Raw genomic sequence first — 13,269 nt, 5'->3', positions numbered from 1 at the left:
CAGATAGCTATGTTTACAACAATGCAATTTGCAGAGCTGAATCTTGGAAGTAACCCATGTCCATCATGAAATGCATGAAGAAAATATTGTATTTATACACAGTGGAGTGCTAACATAAACTATAAAACAGGATTGTGTGGCAAAATGGATGCTTGTTGAAAACATAATATTGACTGAAATAAATCAGATGCACAAGCTTAAATGTCACATGCTTTTTGTTATATGAATAACTCAAAGTATAAATGAGGAATAAAGTGAAAGATAATAGTAAATAGAGAATTGATGTTTTACAAAAGAGAAAGGGACCAAGTGATGGAGAAAGGTGTACAGGGGTAGAAGGGGGAAAGAGAGGCCCAAAGACCATTAAGATGTGTGTGTATGTGCACCAACTCTACAAAAAGAATGTGATTATCACATATTTCAATAACTCACTAATGTAAAATAAAAAATCAAACTACGAAGACCTCATAGAACTCAACAATTGAAATGTTTGAAGTATTTCAAAAGTCCAGTAATTGAAAAGCCAAATGATTGAACCATGGCCAATTTTTCCCCAGAGGTTTGAAAAGCATATACGTATGCCAAGACAAATAAGTGAATCATGACAAGTTACAATTTTGCACCATCTCACTAATGTTAATTGTAAAAATTTAAATATGTTGATGCAGAGGACAAACAGTGGCTAGTTCAGAGGGTGTGAAGATGCAGGTTAAAGGAATCAAAGTAGCATCTAGAGAGGCAAGAAGTCTAAATATCTAATGTGTAGCATGAAGAATAGGGATGGTAACATTTTCATGAATTTGCTACAGATTTGGAGTTCCAGCTGTTTTTCATCCAAAAAAAAGGTTGGTTGTCAATGTGAAGTGATGGATCTGCTAATTTTCTTCAGAGCACCAGTCATTGGTTGTGCAGTAGTAACTGTTTTATTAACTGTGTGTGCTTCCTACCATCGTGTCATATACCATATATATATATAGTAATTAAAATTCATAAACATAGAATACCAATAAAGAGAAATTTACATAAATTTTTAAAATCTAAAAATTAAATCAATTTTAAATATTATGTTTAAGATCTTGGTTGTGAATGGTAGTATTGTGGATTAGTAGTTCTATAAAAAATTTTCCAGCTGTTCAACCCTTTCTGGATATTTGTCCTCTGGTCCTTCTTTAAACAACCCAAGCCTCTATTTCTTAAGTCTGCAAGTGTTTACTTGAATAAACTGTGTGTTTTGAATTAGTAGAATTTCAAACTAGTATTTTAACCACTGCTAGTTTTTAGTTTTTAAGATAGAATTTCATCATAGAAATTTTTAAGTTAGAATTTCATCATAGAAATTCTAACACTATAAGGATTTCTGCATCAATATGCACATTGTATGCTGAAAATAATTGGTTCTGGTACACCTTGAAAATGAATAGTATTTAGTTTTGCACCCATAGCTTGCCTTGGACAATATAGCTTTTATTATTTCTCCTGAACAATACAAAATATGGAGGAAGGCTTTGTAAAGTACTGCACTTTTGGTTAATACTAAATTGCAATGCAACCCATAAATAGTTGGTTGAACAAGACTTTATAAAACATAAATCAAATAGAGCCCTTGATCTGGGTTTATGTAAGTGATTGAGAGATAGTAAAATTATGTGAAAACAATCATATTTCAATTAGCAGAGTACCAGTATGAAAAAAGCTGGTAACAAATATTGAAATGACTTGGTAGAGCTGATGTGACTTATTTCATGTTGCCAAACCACACAAGAGATTACCGATGACCATGATCACTACACCAACACTTACCAAATCTTTTCTAAGGACCTCAAGAGCTTTCTAGAATTCCTTGAAAAACCAGATGTCATCAACTCAAACAACATTTGCAAATCCAAAGTAAGGAAAGTGGGGTGTGTGCTGGCTACTAGGGTAGAGTCACCTTCCATCCTGAGCACCTTCCCCTCAAACTTTCTCTTCCTCCTACTGCTTGGTTCTTCTATTTGGCCACCCACACTACAAGGTGTGAGATTTAAATGCTGCAGGTAGGGTTCAGATGTCAGGAACTTTGGATAAGGGACTTTCTCTTAGCTGAGGATTCATGGTTACACATGGGCCCTCAGGTCCCTGGATGTGAGAACAGAGCTCTCCCTCAAGCTTCCTATTCCTGGAGTAGTAACAACAGCTCATTGTCCCACAGTGCTCCTTAGGGCCATGAAGTACAGCTGCTGAGGCTGGGAGTCTGCTCTCCCTAGGAACACTGAAAGGTGCTTCCTGGTTCAGCCTCTTTCTAAGCACTGGTAAACAAATGACTTAACTATTACTCTGTGTCTTCATTTATAAAAATGAGGCTAATAAAAACTAAAACCTTAAAAAATAGTGCCTGTGCAAAGATAAATTGAAGTAGCATTCAGCTAGTGCCTTGGCAGATATCATGTGCAAAGTCAAGATTGGCTGTTATAATTTCCATATCACTCCTCCTTTGCACAGTAACTAATAGGATTTCTGGGACTGTTTGTTTTACATAAGAGAAAGCATGCTCAGAGAGTGACCTGATCACACTCTTGGTAAGTGGCAATGAAAGGAGCCAGATTGTCTGGTGCTAACTCCTGCTTCATTCTGTGGGACCTCTCCATAACCTTCTACAGGGAGAGGAAAGGTTGTTCTTGCTTCTGCCCCTGTCGGTGTACAGTCAAGCCTGGATTAGGTGATACAAAGTCTTTTAGCAACTAAATTGGTCAAGGTCAAGAAAACACAGTGCATCCTCTACATGATGCCACCAACAGAAAAGAAACTGGTGCCTTTGCTGCTGGATACACAGCATTTTACATGCCAAATCAGAGATTCCCCGCGTCATGTGAGTTTGACTATCAATGCTCTGCCAACCACACTAACAACTTTCATCAAACTGGCTTGTTAACCTTACTCCTCATACCCATTCCTGCCAACCTGCATGTGATTTCCAGGGTGGTCCTTCAAAGCACCATGTGGATTCTGTGCTCCACCTGCTGAGATCCATCAAGGCCTCTCCTGCACCTTGAATGAAACAAAATTCCTTCTCCAGGTGCAGCATGACCTGCACCATCCCTATCCCTCTCACAGCTTCCCAGAAACAGCTCTGGACTTTCCTCTGCTACTCAGCCCCACGTGCCCACACACACAGGGATGTGGGAGGTGTACTTGCTGTTTGCCTGCCTACACAGCCCTATCCTGTTATCTTCATGCATTTCTCCCTTTTTGTGATCGCTGCTCTCAATTTCAAATTTCTGATTTGCTTCCAGATTCCTTTTAGAGTTCCTTATCTATAATGACTTTCCTTTTCATCAATCCTCACCATAAACTCACATTTTGATTTTAGTAATTGTCCTTGTCCACATCTGAAAGCCTCTTGTTTGTCTGTGAATCTATGAATTTGTCCTTTGAAGCCTCCTGAGTATCCTAAAATCTCCGTAGGTGGAGGCATCTGATCTGAAAGCTTTGCTGATTGCTCTGCATTAGACAAGCACTGCCTGGCATCTCTTAGGTTCTTAATAAATATACATAGTGAAAAGATTCTCCAACAAAGAAAATAAGATATGTCTCTTCTGTGTATTTCTGGTGTAAGAAGGAATAGGGCTGAAAAACGATGTGTATTTGCCCTGCAGATGCTGAATGCCTGTGTATCAATGTGACAGAAAGACCTTCATTGTCTTAATGAAGTGTGTCACTGCACATCTTGGAGATGCAGAGTCAGTTAGAGCCCTATTAGTGCCCCTGGTTCTGTCCAGGGGACCATCCAGGTATGAGGCATTTTTCTGTCTCCTGCCAGGTTAGGATCTGAAGATGAAGGGACTCCCCTCCCCCACATACACCATGGCTGTTGAATGGCCTAACTGTGGTTCGAATTTGGATCTAATGCTACCCAGTGGGGTCCCCCTAACCTGGTGTCTCTGGCAGCTCCATTACCCCATGTTCAGAATCCTTAGTCCTCCATTTTCTGTTACAGGAGGCACCTGGACTCCACAGCGTTGACGTTGGACTTTAGGCTCTCAGTGTATGCAGCATGATGGCTGAGGATACGCGGATGCTAATCTTCATGATTCCAAATGCTGGCTTTCCTGCTCACTGGCTTGGCTCTGCAGTTCTGACTCATTTTCTGTTGATCTACTGTCCTCATCTGTACAATGGGGCTGATGTTCTCTGCCTTAGCTTCTGTGCAGCTTCACAGTCAATGTGTAAAAATACTGAAGTTTTACAAATCTTGCCATGCAATTCTGATGAAACACATTGCTGTTAGACTTTTAGAAAATTAAACCTATTGTTATGATTTAGATATACATGAAGATTATGTTCATATAGAGAGTTTGTACCCATATATTTGCACCTTGATTCTTCATTTTTCCCACTCTCCTCCCCTCCCTTCAGCCCGTCTTCTACTCCTTATTTACAAAGCTTTGTTTCATTTCATCCCGCTTTTCTCATTTTTTCTTTTCCCTTCCATTCCCTCCTCTCCCAGGTTGCCCTGTCTTTTGAACTATTTCTTCCTATTTCACAATAAGTAGTCAATATTTTGGTGCTTATTTATGATTTCAGTTTCACCACCAGAAATACATGGGATATTTACAAATTTGACTGATTTATTTCACCTCAGTATTATCTTACATTGCATCCATTTACTTAGAAATATCTCAGATTTATCCTTCTCTGTGGATGAGCAATATGCATTGGATTAAAAAAAAAACAAATATTTTTAAAAATCCATTTTTCTGTTGATAGGCATTGTTTTCCAATGGATGTATTTGGAACTTTTGTCAAAGTTCAGTCTTAAGCAACAAAATCAAAGTAGATGGCAGCCTATGCTTTGATTTTAAAATATACTACAAAGCTATTGTGATAACAATAATTACCTTTTATGGAGTTTTTCTTGTGAGTGTGGCCAGGTGCTTGGTATGCCGGTTTGTGAGAGATCTTATTTATTGCTGTCCCTTGACAGAAATGCAATTTTAATATCTCCATTTTAGGCCAGAAGAAAAAGAGGCATGGAGATACAAGTTATCTGCACAAGATCACACAGTTAGTGAGATTATGACTGCTGAATATTTCCCATCACCTGTGTTCCTACTTCCATCTCAATTTGCTCTCTGGAAGGAAACAATGTATTTTTTTTTCTTTAAAGAAAAGGAAACAAAAAAAATACATCGAGATAAGAAAGGGTAGAAATAATACAAAATTACAGAAAAACAAGCGATAAGAAATCGCTGGGTGATAAGTTTCATATTGTCATCTTAGAAATAGCTGTTCATAGCCTTTGTGGAGATCTGTCTGGAGATTTCTCAAAAAGTTGGGACTGGAAATCCCATTTATTCCAGCTATTCCACTTCTAGGCATATTCCCAGAAGAACTGAAAGCATCATACCACAGTGATATATGTGCACCTATGTTTATAGCAGAACAATTTGTAATCGCCAGACCTTGGAAACAACCCAAGTGCCCATCAACTGAGGAATGGATAAAAAAGTTGTGGTATTTCTATACAATGGAGTGTTATTCAGCTATAAAGAAGGATCACATTGAGATATTTATCAATAAATGGGCGCAGCTTGAGACCATACTCATAAGTGAAATAAATCAATCTCGCATGTGTGAATACCGAATAGTTTCCCTAATGTAAATAATGATTCAAATATATAAAAATATGTGGTAATCATGATTCCCCATTAGGTGGCCTTGAAGCCTTATAAAGTTTTCACTCATTAATTAGAAAGGCTTTATTCTGGGCTTCTTGATATGAAAATATTTGAAGCTAGAGTATATGAAGTTTTATCCAAATATTTCAAGGAAAAAGACACTATGGTAACTACTATTAAGTCAGGTTATAAGGTGGTGAAGTACTAGGATGTTGAAACAGTCATGCTGTGACCTCTATTGTTATATTGTTATGTCCTGTTTATCTCAATCTCCCCCTTATTGTTTCAAAAAAAATTATTTAGTCATTTCTTATGTTTGTCTTAATTAAAGAAAAAATTCAAAAAAATTAGGATATATATAGTAACTCTTTTCTATTTCCTATTAACTTGTTTTGAAGTCCTGTAGTACTCCCACAATCTTGTTTTGACTGATTAGACTCTGTTCCATTCTATATGATAGTATCAAGTTTGAAGACATAGGCAACTACTTTGAAGACAATAAGATTCACTAAGATACCCATTCTGGTTTGACTATTGTCTTCTTTGGAAGTCCTGTAATGTTTACAATGCCTAAGTTTTATTGGTCTTGTTCTCTACTGTTTTGTCCAACTTTATAATATCTAATAAGATAGACAATTCTTTTTAAGGAAACAAGGGACAACGTTGATAACCATTGTTGATAAACTTGTACTCTGTTCTACACCATGTGCTATGTCTATCCTTGGTATTGACTGACAGCTTTGTTTTGCCATATTTGACTGTATTCTTCCCCCCCAAAGAAAGTAATAAGCACTAAGGAGTAATAAAATCCAAGATGTGTAAATTTTGTTGTAAAAAAGAGAGGGAAAAAAAAAAAGAAAAAGAGCTCTAACGGATATAACAGCAAGTGTGTTTGGGGGTGTTAAATAGCTGACTTTATCAATGTTTTTGGAACATTGAACACAGCTGTTTGCAGTCTCCCTGTTTGAATGTCCACCTTGTGTTCTTTGATACTGTGATTTGAGGAACTATTTTCAAGAAGATAGTGTGTAATCTACTAGCAGGTAATTTCTTACTGTTATGTTTTTTTGTTTTGTTTTGTTTTGTTTTGTTTTGTTTTGTTTTGTTTTGTAGTTCTGTATTGCGTGTACCCTTACGCCGCTTTGGTTTGTTTTGTGTTTTTCACTTTTTCCTCTTAAATAAAAAAAAAAAAAAGAAATAGCTGTTCAGGTTACAAAATTAAAGTATTTAGAATGACTTTCAAAAAGTGACACTACAAACAGTTCTGCTCAATGATCAAACAAAAACTCAGTAATACGGTTATCAGTCCTCCACACTTGTTTTACATCTCAAAGAGGGTAAGATTAAACATCAAAACAGAACAACACAGTTAAAAAATAATTTAAAGAAATACAGATTTCAAAGCAAGTCCACTGGAGATCTTCACTGTATATCTAACTGTCTCTAGTTTCTTACAAATAGTTGTCCCCATCTTCACCCACTTTGTATACTTATTGCATATTATAGAACTAATCAAATAATTACAGGATGATGAAGGCTTTTTAGGTCTTCAAGATCCAATTTTAGGGAAGACAATAATAACTACCATTGCATCTCTCATTCTTTTCGTGGTAGGCATCCCCATCTCTACATATGCTGAAATTGAAAAGAGACCAGATCAATGTCATTCTAATCAGTGAACAATAGTATTGCTAGAATTTATATCATAATGCTACAAAACTAGCATTAGGTTTCTTAGCATCTCTTCTTCAGAGTATCTGTTCATTACATCTTGCATTAAATAATCTGTTTCCATAAACAATTTTTTAAAAAAAGAACTCATGTGTGAATTTCTACATATATATCTATCCTCTCTGTGTTATAGGGAAAACCAAGTCGTAACAAGACAGCAAAACAAATTCCTAGAAAAACATGCAATGGATAAGATATAAAAGACCACAATATAAGTGATCTTTTGTAGTTACTATGTTTTCTCTTGTTATTTTCAATAGATTTGTCCACAACACTGGCTTAGTATAGTTAAGCATAGTATTGCCTATTTTTATAAAAACACAACTTTGAAAGCATTGTAGGATTTGAGAGCTGTTAATAGTTAATACCAGTGTGGATATCCTTTACATCTTGTCATCTTTAGAGTAGTGGCCTCTACTTTTAGGGGTGATACTGACAAGCATACCAAATTAAAATAAAATCAGCCAAGGCCAACCCATGGTCTTATGATTCAGATTTAATTAAGATCAGTCATAGTAAGACAATGGAAGTAATACAGGATTTCCATTTAAGTTAATAGGAAAGTAAGGATAGTTACCATGGTATAACCTGCTATATTTGGGTCAGATGTCTGTGCCCTCATATCTGACATGAGTGGACAGACCAGAACAAATTAAATTCAAACTAAATATGGCAATAAGACTACTGTGTCTTTTAAATCCTGATACACTATTAACAATGACCTCTGCCTTTTTAAATAGTGTTTCAGAGCTGTCTATACTAAAGACTATAGCTTACCGTCTCTGCCTCATGTCTGCTACTCTACTTTTCTGCTATAATTTGTCCACCTTATTCCCTCATTCCACTGTCTGCCCGTTCATTGAGGCCTCTCTGCCACTGTTGCTAGAATCTTGGTATCCCTTCCTCTCTTTCTCTGGAATGTCCTTCAACACTCTGTAGGGTTGGATTGGTGGCCACGAACTCCCACAGTTCTTCCTCGTCTTGGAAGCATCTTATTTCCCCATTAATTCTGAGAGAGTGTTTTGACGGGTATATGAGCTTTGGTTGCATATTATTTTCTTTCAGGACTTGGAATATTTCTTCTCATTCCCTTCTTGACTTAAGAGTTTTTGTTGATAAGTCTGTTGTTATTTTGATAATTTTCCCATTGTAAGTAATCTGCTTCTTTTCTCTGGCTGCTTTTAATATTCTGTTCTTTTGGTGGATTTCTGGAATCTTGATTATTATATGTCTAGGTATAGATCTGTTTTGGTTGTAGGTAGCTGGTTTTCTGTATGCCTTTTTTATCTGGATATCATTTCCTTTTGCTATACATGGGAAATTTTGCTTTAATATATCTGTGAATATGCTTTGTATTTCATTTTTGGTTGCTCCTTCTTCCTCACTCACATTCTTTATTCTTAAGTTATGTATCTTTTTGTCATCTTCTAGCCTTTGAATTGTTTCTTTCTGGTTCCTTGTTATTTTTAAGAGGCTTTTTCATTCAGGATCATATGCCATAAATCTCTCTTCAAGTTTCAGAAGGCTATCTTTAGTTACTGTCAGGATATTTTGTCAGTGTTCAATGGAGGTTTTAGTTTCCTGGTAATCGCTTTGGATCTGCTTCATGTATTCTAAGTTATGTTTAAATTCTTCAGAAGTTTCTCTTTCTTTTCTGACTTCCTCAGTTCTTCCATCTGTGTTCTCTTGGGCGGGGCTTGTCCTTTCTTTAATTAATCGCTTTATATTTTGCCTCATTTGGATCAGGAGTACAGCTTCAAATTCATCTATGAGGTCATGGAGGTATTTTTTAATTTCGGCAGATGCTGTGTCCAGTATTGGATCTGTTCTCTGTGCTTGTTCTCTTCAGTGTTTACTTCTCCTGGGCTTATTTTTTCATGTTGGGCAGTGGAGATTTTTAAAAAAAATTTTATCTCTTGTCATGTTTCTGAATTCTTTCAGACTGGAGTGTCCTGGGGGTCTCTGGCCCTCTCCTTATTGCTTAGGGCCTTTCAGAAGCATGCTGACATGAGTTTTTGCTGTCCTCCCCAATTTGCTGTTATCTGGAGTAGGCTTGGATGTAGGGGCGGTACAGGCTAGCCTCCAGCCTCTGTGCCAGTCAATCTGTAACTTAGGCTCTACTTTCTGGATGCCACTGAGTTCTGATTATTTTGTGTCTGCTTTATTGGGCCCCAAGCAGAGGCTTGGTTCAGCCCCAGCAGATCCTGCCAGTTCTCTCTGTGCCAGAAGCAGCTGACTAATGTCACCCTGGCACAGGGTTCTGCCCAAATCCCAGCTGTTCTCTTCCAGACCTCTCTGAGACAGGAGCACTGGGTCAGCGGGTCTGCCCAATTTCATGATGTCTTCTACTAGTTCTATGTATGATGCTGAAGCCAACACAGTGTCAGGCTCTGCCCAATTTCAAGATGTCCTCCACCATACCTCTCTACAGGGGTGACTCGGTGATGTCACCAAGCCACAGGTTCTGCACAACTCTAAGGTGTTTTCCACCAGACTCTCTGTGTTATTGATGTCCCCATGTTGGCGGGCTCTGCCCAGTTCCAAGATGTTCTCTGGCCAACCCCAGCAGCTCTGGGACCCAGTCTCCAGTACTCACCAGGGCTCTGTGAATGTCCTCCTTTTGAGTCTACTGGCCACCACGCTGCTCGCCCTCATTGCACTCCCGGCACAACATGGAATTGTCAGAAAACTGCACAGTGCTCGGCTTCAGAGCTCCAGAGCCTTTCACAACCACCTCTGGTGCAGCGGGGCAGTCCTGGCTGCTTCTTGGGGTCCAGGGTCTCAATTTCCAGCAGTCACCAAAAGCCAACACAGCTTTTCTTGTTGGGTCCACAGGTCAGTTCACTGCATTAAAGGCATGGGATTTGCAGCCTCCCGTTATCAACCTTCTCAGTCTCTGCATGACTTTAAATCCTGTAGACATGCTGTCTTGGTTAATAAGAATCATTATCCATTCATCTGGCCCTCTCCATGTTGTCATATTCTAGCATCTAATATGATTTCTCCAGGGAGACTCTCCGCCTGATCCCCTAGCAAGGTGCCATTTTAGGGTCTCTCACAGGAAACAATGTATTTGATATTATGTGCTGTTCTTTTTCCTTTTTCTCTGTAGTAATCAGGTGATGTTTAAACTCTCATCGCTGGATGTAGCTCATACTGCCTTAGTGAATAAATTCTGGAGCTTTGGTGGTAATGAGAGGAGCCAGAGATTCATGGAGTGCTGTATCTGAACCTTCCCGAGCTTCTGTTTGCTGGGGCCTGAGAAGACCCCTGTGACCTGGACCATGATAGACTACACTGGAGAGCCAGGGAAATTATGTAACCTATTTGGTCATAAAAGCACTAAGTTGATTGTAATATAGAGGTTAAATACAAGTTGACTAAGTATTCATGTAAATTTTTATGAAAACATTGATTTGGAGAATTACTGCATGCTTCCTCCTGAGTTTCAGATATGTGGTATATGAAAATGTACACAAATGTGATGAGGGAGCAAAGCTCAGCACAGTTATTCACAGATTATTTTCCTCATAAAATTTTTGTTTTTGGCTGAGCATTAGCATGAGTTGTTCAGAAGTTCCAAACTTCCCCTCCTTGGCCTTTGTGCATGGTGAATGCTGGTAACTCTCCAGTGTGCACCAACTCCCCAGGTCTCTCCCTCCAGGCAGCTACAGCAGAGCAGCCAAGCTGAGTTCTCTGGGTGCCTGTGCAGCTGTGCCTAGAACGCAGTCCCCTGTGTACATGGCAGTACTTGTATATTACCGTTTCCATATGGAGTTTTCAAACTCCACATTGCTTCTTATTTTCATGTAACACTCTGAGATGAGTCTAGAAAAAAAACTATCTCATTAGCCTTCAGACGTGTTAGACTTCTTACTGGAGACTTTCAAACACTTGGACTCTGTTCTTCTGTTATGCTCAGGACTTTATTGCAATGGAGCTTCTGACATAATCCCTGAGGGCCTCACTTCTGGCCTGCATCACCTGGGAGTCAGGATTTCAACCTATGAATTCAGGGAAGACAGATAAGCAGAGAACAGCTTATTTCTTGAATGAATCCGTTAATCTTTGCATTCAGCAAGCAAAAAGACTAAATGGCTGTGTTGATAGAATTACCTCAAACATGACATCATTAAATAGACATGTGACACTTTCTAAATCTGTGTCGACACTAGGACAATATTTGAGAATGAAGCACAAAACTTGAGGTCTTATCAAGACAATTTCTAAAGCTAGAAGACCAATTGTAAGCCATGATTCACAAATTTAAGGTTGAAATACGTATGTGATCTTAGAAAAGAAAAGAAAGTGATTGATTATGCAAGGGTTTCATAACCCAGAGGGAGGAAATGCAGGAAAATCCACTGTGGCAGTAAGGCATTATATGGGAAATAAAAACTAGGCTTTATGGGATACATGGAGGCATGATATAAAGGAAGACACTTCGAGGAGCTAAAGTGCATGTCTCACTAAAGAGATTGTTCAGGGAAATATCATATTCCACAGGCCAAGCACTGTCCAGTATTTTCAAGCAACAAGAGCAATAGGTTGATTGGAATATTGATAATTTAGAACCTATAGAAATGAAAAACGATTGACAGTATTTTGAAAAGTTCAGATTCTATTAGATCAACCCCCACAATCAGTGTTCAAGAAAGATCAAACTAGTGATGTAACAATAGAAGGTTCTTGAACACATAATAAGAGCATTGGGAAGTCAAATGAACCTAGAAGGAGCCATTTGCAGTCAGCACTCTGACATCAAGGAGCCAAGTACACACACACACACACACACACACACACACACACACACACACACACACATACACAGGACCAGGAGCAGTGCAAAACCAAAACTGAGAGGCAGATAGAAGGTAGCAATGAGGTTAACAAGTTAGGTCAAAGGTGGCTTTGCTCTAACAGGGTTTTACACAACCTCAATTTGTGCCTAGTCATCACTCACATCTGACAAGAACAACCTTCTTAACATACACTTCCATATTTATGAATGGGAATGAACAGTTTAGCTCATCAATTATAGAGCAAAGAATGAAGATTTGCAGGTCCATGAGTGGCCGGATCCTGGGTAAGCAAGGAGGACATGTGAGAGTCCTGTCTCTGTTGGAGAAGGACGGATCCTTGCAGCAAGGTGTTTCCAGAACAGGATGGGGCAGGAAGGCTTTTTGATCATTCCTATCTTACCGACTCACAGGAGCAAGCAAATTTCAATGCTGTGTGTTCCTCTGAGAACTGCATCTGCTGAATTCCACATTGGTCTTTACCTTTTGAGAATAAGCTCTGTGAATCTTCTGAAATTCTTATTCAAGGGTATTGTTAAGAATTTCATCCAGTATACCACTGACACCTGAGTGTGGCTGCATAGAAAACCCCTGTCTACAGAAGTGTGTGAGTTCCTGGGAAACATTTGTGACTTGCATGCATTACTGTGAAAATGTGGAATAGCACATTCACTTTGGAGGAGTGGAAGGCAGTTCCTTATTATGTTACACATTCAGTTACCACCCAGCTTTGGAAATATTCTCAGTGGTAAATAAAGTCATACATGCACACATATATTAGTGCATTAATCTTTATAATAAATTATTTATAATTGTCCAAAATTACAGTCAATGAAGTGTCCTCCAACACATTAATACGTAAAAATATGACCCATCAACAATGCCTATAATGCAATGTTATTCAACAATAAAAAGTTGAAAACTTCAGTGACTGAGATCTCGTAAATAAAAGATGTTAATCTGAAAAGGCTACATAATAAATAATGTGATATTTTTGACATTTTGTCAAAGGAAAATTGTAGAATCAAAAACAAATTAATGATTACCCTGGGCTCAGAGTCAGGGGAAGAGAAAGGGTGGTTGAT

The 13,269-nt window shown here is 38.3% G+C and overlaps 1 pseudogene; it reads left to right on the top strand.

Moving 5' to 3' along the window:
- LOC100723515 (glycine N-acyltransferase-like protein) overlaps positions 1-10,747 on the top strand; it is a 120,184-nt pseudogene extending 109,437 nt beyond the window's left edge.
- Positions 10,748-13,269: the final 2,522 nt, after the last annotated feature.

This window comes from Cavia porcellus, unplaced genomic scaffold (genome assembly GCF_034190915.1).
Source record: "Cavia porcellus strain 051 isolate PalLab524CR breed Dunkin Hartley unplaced genomic scaffold, mCavPor4.1 scaffold_17, whole genome shotgun sequence".
Taxonomy (NCBI): domain Eukaryota; kingdom Metazoa; phylum Chordata; class Mammalia; order Rodentia; family Caviidae; genus Cavia; species Cavia porcellus.
Note: the sequence above shows the minus strand (reverse complement) of the source record. Positions and strands in the feature narration are given on the sequence as shown.